The sequence below is a fragment of the Gossypium raimondii genome, unplaced genomic scaffold (assembly GCF_025698545.1).
Source record: "Gossypium raimondii isolate GPD5lz unplaced genomic scaffold, ASM2569854v1 Contig00342, whole genome shotgun sequence".
Classification (NCBI taxonomy): domain Eukaryota; kingdom Viridiplantae; phylum Streptophyta; class Magnoliopsida; order Malvales; family Malvaceae; genus Gossypium; species Gossypium raimondii.
Genome location: NW_026291442.1, coordinates 15001 through 22500, shown reverse-complemented (window position 1 = coordinate 22500; position 7500 = coordinate 15001). Strand labels below are relative to the sequence as shown.

General features: G+C 54.7%; 3 pseudogenes; 2 read left to right on the top strand and 1 right to left on the bottom strand.

Moving 5' to 3' along the window:
* Window positions 1-664, top strand: part of LOC105765765 (uncharacterized) — a 702-nt pseudogene extending 38 nt beyond the window's left edge.
* A 774-nt stretch (window positions 665-1438) lies between these two features.
* On the top strand, window positions 1439-3952 carry LOC105765796 (uncharacterized; annotated as a pseudogene).
* Window positions 3953-7225: 3273 nt separating this feature from the next.
* The window catches only part of LOC128039207 (28S ribosomal RNA), a 3308-nt pseudogene continuing 3033 nt past the window's right edge, over window positions 7226-7500 (bottom strand).

Here is a 7500-nt window from a genome sequence, read left to right as displayed (position 1 = left end):
GCGCTATGAACGCTACGCCACAAGCCGCTTATCCTGGTAACTTTTCCGACACCCTAGCTTCAAATTCAAGGTCTAAAGGATCGATAGGCCACGCTTTCACGGTTCAGATTCAGATCGGAAATCGTAATCAAACGAGCTTTTACCCTTTGTTCCACACGAGATTGCCTCGTTGAGCTCATCTTAGGACACCCGTTATCTTTACAGTATGCCGCCCCACCCAAACTCCCCACCGACAATGTCTTCCGCTCGATCGCCGGTCAAGCCGGCCTTGGGTCCAAAAAGAGGGGTCGTGCCTCCGATTCACTAATAGTAAAATAACGTTAAAAGTAGTGGTATTTCATTTCGCCCAGAGCTCCCACTTATCCTACACCTCTCAAGTCATTTCACAAAGTCGGACTAGAGTCAAGCTCAACAGGTCTTCTTTCCTCGCCGATTCGCCAAGCCTGTTCCCCTTCATGTGGTTTCACGGATAGTAGATGGATGTTGGGAATCTCGTTAATCCATTCATGCGCACTAATTAGATGACGAGGCATTTGGCTACCTTAAGAGAGTCATAGTTACTCCCGCTTACCCGGCTGGTTGAATTTCTTCACTTTGACATTCGAGCATCAAGCGTAAATCACATTGCGTGAGCATCCGTGACCATCGCAATGCTTTGTTTTAATTAAACAGTGGATTCCCTGTCCGTACCAGTTCGAGTCGACTGCTCGTCGCCCGGAAGGCCCCGAGGGAGCTGTTCATCTGTCCCCTGGCCGGCATCGCGGCGACCTGCCTCGCTGCGGAGCAGCTCGAGCAGTGCGCCGCAACGACGGGTCCGGATCGACCCCTGTGCCAAATTCTCGTGAGCCAATCTTTTCCCGAGGTTACGGATCCATTTTATCTTCCTCGCGGTACTTGTTCGCCATCGGTCTCTCGCCCGATTTAGCCTTGACGGAATTTACCGCCCGATTAGGGCTGCATTCCCAAACAACCTGACTCGAGATGCCTTGCAGTGCGACAGGTCCGCACGACGGGCTTCACCTCTCCGGCGCCCTTTCAGTGGGACTTGGGTCTGGTCCGTCGCCGAGGACGCTTCTCCGCATTCTACATTTCGACGATGGCGCACCGATTCTCGTCGGGTTTTTCCCGCTTCGCTACTAGGGGAATCGTAAGTTTCTTTTCCTCCGCTTATTGATATGCTTAAACTCAGCGGGTAATCCCGCTCGACTGGGTCGCGATGCGAGCACCGTCCTTGGCGATGCCGAAGGGTTCAAGGGTCTCGATCGACGACGCCTAATCGTACGAACGCAGGTTGCTTAAGATTACCACCGATCGTCGTCGCGACGATGATGTCGCCGAGGACTCAATTTAGGCCAACCGCCGGTCAGGAGCGCACGGGAGGCCAATTTCGCCCGCCATCCAACCGAGGCTCGAGGGCTCATGGTTGGATGGGGCGACGATGCGACACCCTAAAGACGTGTCTCTACTCACGCTTGGGGCGAATCTCGCGTTCAAAGACTCGATGGTTCACTTCGGATTCCGCATTCACACCAAGTATCGCATTTCGCCACGCTTCTTCATCGATGCGCGAGCCGAGATAATCTGCTGTCGAGAGTCGTTCTCAGAGTATTTTGGCGACAAGAGAACAGCATCATCGGGCACTGACACCGCGAACGGTGCGGCTACGTAAGACGTGCCCTTTTTTCGCTTCGATTCCTTAAGCGCCTTGCGCCGGGGTTTGTTCGTTTTGCCTCAAGAGGTTGATCCCGGCATCTCACCCCACCCGACGGGCGAGAGGGACGACGAGATCGGCCGCCTGAGACACGGGGTGGCGAGAGGCGAGGATGTACCCGCACCACCTCCGGTGTTGTTTGCAACTCGTTCGCGGGTCGTTCCGCTAGGCGTGGTTTCGACAATGATCCTCCCGCAAGTTCACCTACGGAAACCTTGTTACGACTTCCTCCTTCCTCTAAATGATAAGGTTCGCGGACTTTCGCGACGTCATGGGCAGCGAACTGCCCACGCCGCCGCGATCCCAACACTTCAACCTGACCATTCAATCGGTAGGAGCGACGGGCATGTGTACAAAGGGCAGGATCGTAGTCAACGCGAGCTGATGACTCGCGCTTACTAGGAATTCCTCGTTGAAGACCAACAATTGCAATGATCTATCCCCATCACGATGAAATTTCAAAGATTACCCGGCCTCGTTTGGCCAAGGCTATAGACTCGCTGAATACATCAGCAGTAGCGCGTGGGCCCGTAACATCTAAGGGCATCACAGCACCTGTTATTGCCTCAAACTTCCTCGGCCTAAAAGGCCATAGTCCCTCTAAGAAGCTAGCCATTTAGGATCATACCTCTGTAGCTAGTTAGCAGCTGAGGTCTCGCTCGTTAACGGAATTAACCTGCACAATTCGCTCCACTAACTAAGAACGGCTATGCACCACCACCCATAGAATCAAGAAAGAGCTCTCATCGCCAATCCCTACTATATGTCTGGACCTGTAAGTTTCCGTGTTGAGTCAAATTAAGCCGCAGGCTCCCCTGAAGTGCCCTTCCGTCAATTCCTTTAAGTTTCAGCCTATGCGACCATACTCCCCTAACCCAAAGACTTTGATTTCATCATATGCCGCATGGAGTTCAAAGCAACATCCGCCGATCCTCGGTCGGCATCGCTTATGGTTGAGACTAGGACGGTATCTCGATCGCCTTCGAGCCCCAACTTTCGTTCTTGATTAATGAAAAACATCCTTGGCAAATGCCGCAGCTTGTTCGCTCTTCATAAATCCAAGAATTTCACCGACTATGAAATACGATTAACCCCGACTGTCCCCGTTAATCATTAATTCTGATCCTCAAGGCCAACACAATAGGATCGAAATCCTATGATGTTATCCCATGCTAATGTATACAAGCTTAGGCCTGCTTGAGCACTCTAATTTCTTCAAAATAACAAATAGCCGGAGGAACGACCCGGCCAATTAAGGCCAGGAGCGCATCGGCCAAGCAAAGTAGGGACGAGCAGCATCTGGCACTCACCGTGAGGCGGACCGGCTGACCCACCCCTAAGTCCAACTACGAGCTTTTTTAACCGCCAATAACTTAAATATACGCTTATTGAGTTGGAATTACCGCGCTGCTCATACCAGACTTGCCCTCCAATGGATCCTCGTTAAGGGATTTAGATTGTACTATTCCAATTACCGTACTCCATAGAGCCCTGGTATTGTTATTTATTGTCACTACCTCCCGTGTCGTAGATTGGGTAATTTGCGCTCGCTGCCTTTCCTTGGATGTGGTAGCTGCTTCTCAGTGCTCCCTCCTAATCGAACCCTAATTCTCCGTCACCCGTCACCACCATAGTAGGCCACTATCCTACCATCGGAAGTTGATAGGGCGTAAATTTGAATGATGCGCCGCTTCAAAGGCCAAAGCCGGATCCGTCGAGTTATCATGAATCATCAGAGCAATGGCAAAGCCCGCGTCGACCTTTTTATCTAATAAATGCATCCCTTCCAGTAGTCAAGGTTTGTTGCACGTATTAGCTCTAGAATTACTACGGTTATCCGAGTAGCAAATACCATCAAACAAACTATAACTGATTTAATGAGCCATTCGCAGCTTCATACCTGAATTTGTTCATACTTACACATGCATGGCTTAATCTTTTGAGACAAGCATATGACTAATGGGCAGGATCAACTTGGTAGCATTCCTCCGCGACGTCGGCACCGCATGGCCCTCAACATGCCCTGTGAGCTACGAAGAGGTCATAACAGAAAGCACGAGCATCGTCCGTGTCAAGAGACAAATGCATAGGCATCGAGAGATGAGGGCCTCGAACCCTACTCTCAAAAATATTTTCCGCATCCGAAGCACGATCGAGCACAAGAAGCAACCGACGAGGCCACGCCGATTTAAGGGGCGCACTCGACACAAGGCACGATTGAGGTCCACCACGCACCCCTGAAGGGCACGGGATGGAGAAGGGACGGCAACACATCCATAATTCCATCCGGCTTAGGTACGCAGCACAGATCCCGATCGCACCCCTCTTGAGTTCGATTACAACAAGGACTTAATGAAGAGGAGTGTGATCGACAGCTCGATGCGAGTAGCATGGAGCCCGCCAATACACACAACCAAAACGCCACTCATATGCCTATTGCGTATTAGTAGTAGCGCCCACGCACACCGCCCAACAGCCCACCCAACCGAATGGTAGGGAGCGGAAGGAACAACGAACGAGGGCGCACCACAACCGCTTGGCACGAGAACTACGAGGAAAAGTCCCACCGGACTTGGTCGAGCCAAGACCGAGCCTACAAACTCAACTTACACCCCAAAGGCCGTTGCCGTCAAAGGACTTGGTACTAGGGTCGCGGTAGTTTCGAATGCGGGCAAGGGCTTGGCAAGGCCAGGCACCGTGTGGTCGCCGACTTGGGATGCACGCGTCCCTAAACGTGACGTGGGGCGAAGGCAAGTGCTTAAGCTCGAGCCCATAGCAATGCATAAGCCACCCCAAGAGATCTTTGCCTGAATAGGGAACTTGGTCTTGGAGTCGTTGTATTACATTTCTATGGGCACGGGCTTGACCGGCCGGAAAATTGTCACCCCTACCACCACTGCCGGCGACCGACTCACCCTGTGGTGAGTCGTTGCGGACGACCTGACCCCATGGGGGCTAGACGCACCCCACCTCGGCTCGGAGGGGGGGCGCAGCGGATCTCACCCTTAAAGAGCTAAAAACTTCGTCAATATGCTACCAGCAACATTCGACTGTCTGAAATGCGGACACTCTTCTTAGCCTGCACATCCTGTGCACCACAGGTGCCGATGGTGCCTGAGGCTCCCTGCACATCCAAAGCACTGTTGCTGATGGTGTCCGAGGCTCCTGCACATCCTAGCCACCGAGGTGCTGATGCTGCCCGAGGCCCTGCACATCCGAGCCACCAGGTGCTGATGGTGCCGAGGCTCCCGCACGACCAAGGGCAAAGGTGTTGATGGTGGCCGAGGCCCCCTGCACGACCAAGGGCCTATTTTACCGATGGTGCCCGAGGCTCCTGCACGACCAAGGGCTTAGTTTGCCGATGGTGCCTGAGCCTCCGCACGACCAAGGGCCTAGGTTGCCGATGGTGCCTCGAGGTTCCTGCACATCCAAGCACCAAGGTGTCGATGGTGCCGAGGCTCCTGCACGACCAAGGGCCTAGGTTGCCGACAGGTCCGAGGCTCCTGCACGACCAAGGGCCTAGTTTGCTGATGGTGTCCGAGGCTCCGCACATCCCAAGACCTAGGCCGATGGCGGCCGAGGCACCCGCACGACCAAGGGCCTATTTTCTCGATGGTGCCCGAGGCCCCTGCACGACCAAGGGCTTAGTTTGCCGATGGTGCCCGAGCCTCTCGCACGACCAAGGGCCTAGGTTGCCGATGGTGCCGAGGTTCCTGCAACATCCAAGCACCAAGGTGCCGATGGTGCTCGAGGCTCCTGCACGACCAAGGGCCTAGGGTTGCCGACAGTCAGGTCCGAGGCTCCTGCACATCATAGCACCGAGGTGCTGATGGTGCCCGAGGCCCCCTGCACGACCAAGGGCCTAGGGTTGCCTGATGGTGCCCGAGGCTCCTGCACATCGAAGCACCGAGGTGCCGGCGGCGCCCGAGGCTCCTTCATGGCCAAGGGCTTAGTTTGCCGATGGTGTCCGGCCTCGTGACATCCTAGCACCAAGGTGCCGAGGTGCCCGAGGCTCCCGTGCACGCACTAAGGGCCTATGTTAACGGAATGGTTCGCCGAGCACTGCTGGACGGATCGCTGAGCACCGCTGGACGGATCGCCGGAGCACCGCCGGAACCTAACCCGGGGGGGCACCGACGTCCCGCATACTGGGGCATGGGCCAGCTCGACAACCCCCCGCCGCTCAATATCACCTCCCCTAAAGAGCTAAAAAACTTGGTCAATGCGCTACTGTGACATTCATGTGTCTCAAATGGGGACACTTTTTTACCCGACGCCCCGCACCAACAGGGCCCAACTTTAGCTTTGGTGCTCAAGGCTCACATCCATGCACCAAGGTGCCGATGGTGCTCGAGGCTCCCCGCGACATCCAAGCACCAAGGTACCGATGGTGCTCGAGGCTCCCCGTGACCACCAAGGGCCTAGGTTGCCGACAAGTGTCCGAGGCTCCCCAGACATCATAGCACCGAGGTGCCGATGGTCCCGAGGCTTCCCACAACCAAGGGCATAATTTGCCGATGGTGTCCGATGCTCCTGCACATCCATGCACCAAGGTGCCGAGGTGCCTCGAGGCTCCCCCGCACATCCAAGCATCAAGGTTACCGATGGTGTCCGAGGTTCACACATCCGAGCCACCACAGCCGAGGCTCTTGTTGCGAAGGGAGGGACCGGAGGATTCATCCATTGTTGGCTATCCGAATTCTACCCTTGATTGGGAGGACCGGACAACTCATTCATTGTTGGGTACCGAACATATAATGATATTTGAATTTACCTTTTGGTATTGGGAGGAGGACCTGACACCCACGACTCACCCATGATGACTTCAGATATTCCCGGATACCTCACGATGGATCGCCTGAGCACCGCCGGAACCTAACCGGTGGGGGGCACCACGCCGGCATGCGCGATGGGCGTGAGCATTGCCCCGATAACCCCCGCCGCTCAATGTCTTTCCCCTAAAGAGCTAAAAAACTTGGTCAATGCGCTACTTAAAGCGACATACATGTGTCCAAATAGGGACACGTTTTTTTTAGTTTCCATATGTCCAAAACAGGACACTTTTTTTTAGCCCGACGCTCCACACTAACAGGGGTCGAGTTGTCGATGGTGCCTGTGGGCTCCTGGACATCCGAGGCACTAAGGTGCCGACAAAGGGGAGCTCCCCACATGTCCTGGAAACGGGGATGCTTTTTTTTGTGCCGCTTATTCCACTTAGTGACTTAGTGTTTAATCAAGATTTTGTCTAGGCCCAAAACAAATACAAGAAGCCGAATGTTGGGTCCATGAAACATGGCACGATGGGGCGGAAAATTGAACAAGTCCCCGGAGTCACCAACAGTGGGGAGCTGCACTCCGACCAAAGAAAGGCCCCCTCACAGCTGCATGTTCCACGCAGGGGGCGACGCACCGGGCCAGTGTTTAACTAACTCCTTACACCAAGTCCCCCACCGGGGACCCTGTGGTAGGTCGTGCAATGTAACTAGGGGGGGATGGGATAGCGATAGGGGAGGGACGAATCGGGCGACAAAGGGTGAATCTCGCGATCGCAAGCAAAGAAGGCCACTCGCCACTTACAATACCCCGTCGCGCATTTAAGTCGTCTCGAAGCGATTCTACCCGCCGCCGGTGGGAATTACGCCTGTGGAGGCGCTCATGACTTGTCCGCCGCGGCCGCAGCGACCTACGACACGTGCCCTGGGCCGATAGGCCCTCATCGCGGGTCGGTAACGGGCGACGGGCGCGTATGTTGCTTCTAGCCCGGATTCTCGACTTAGAGGCGTTCAACA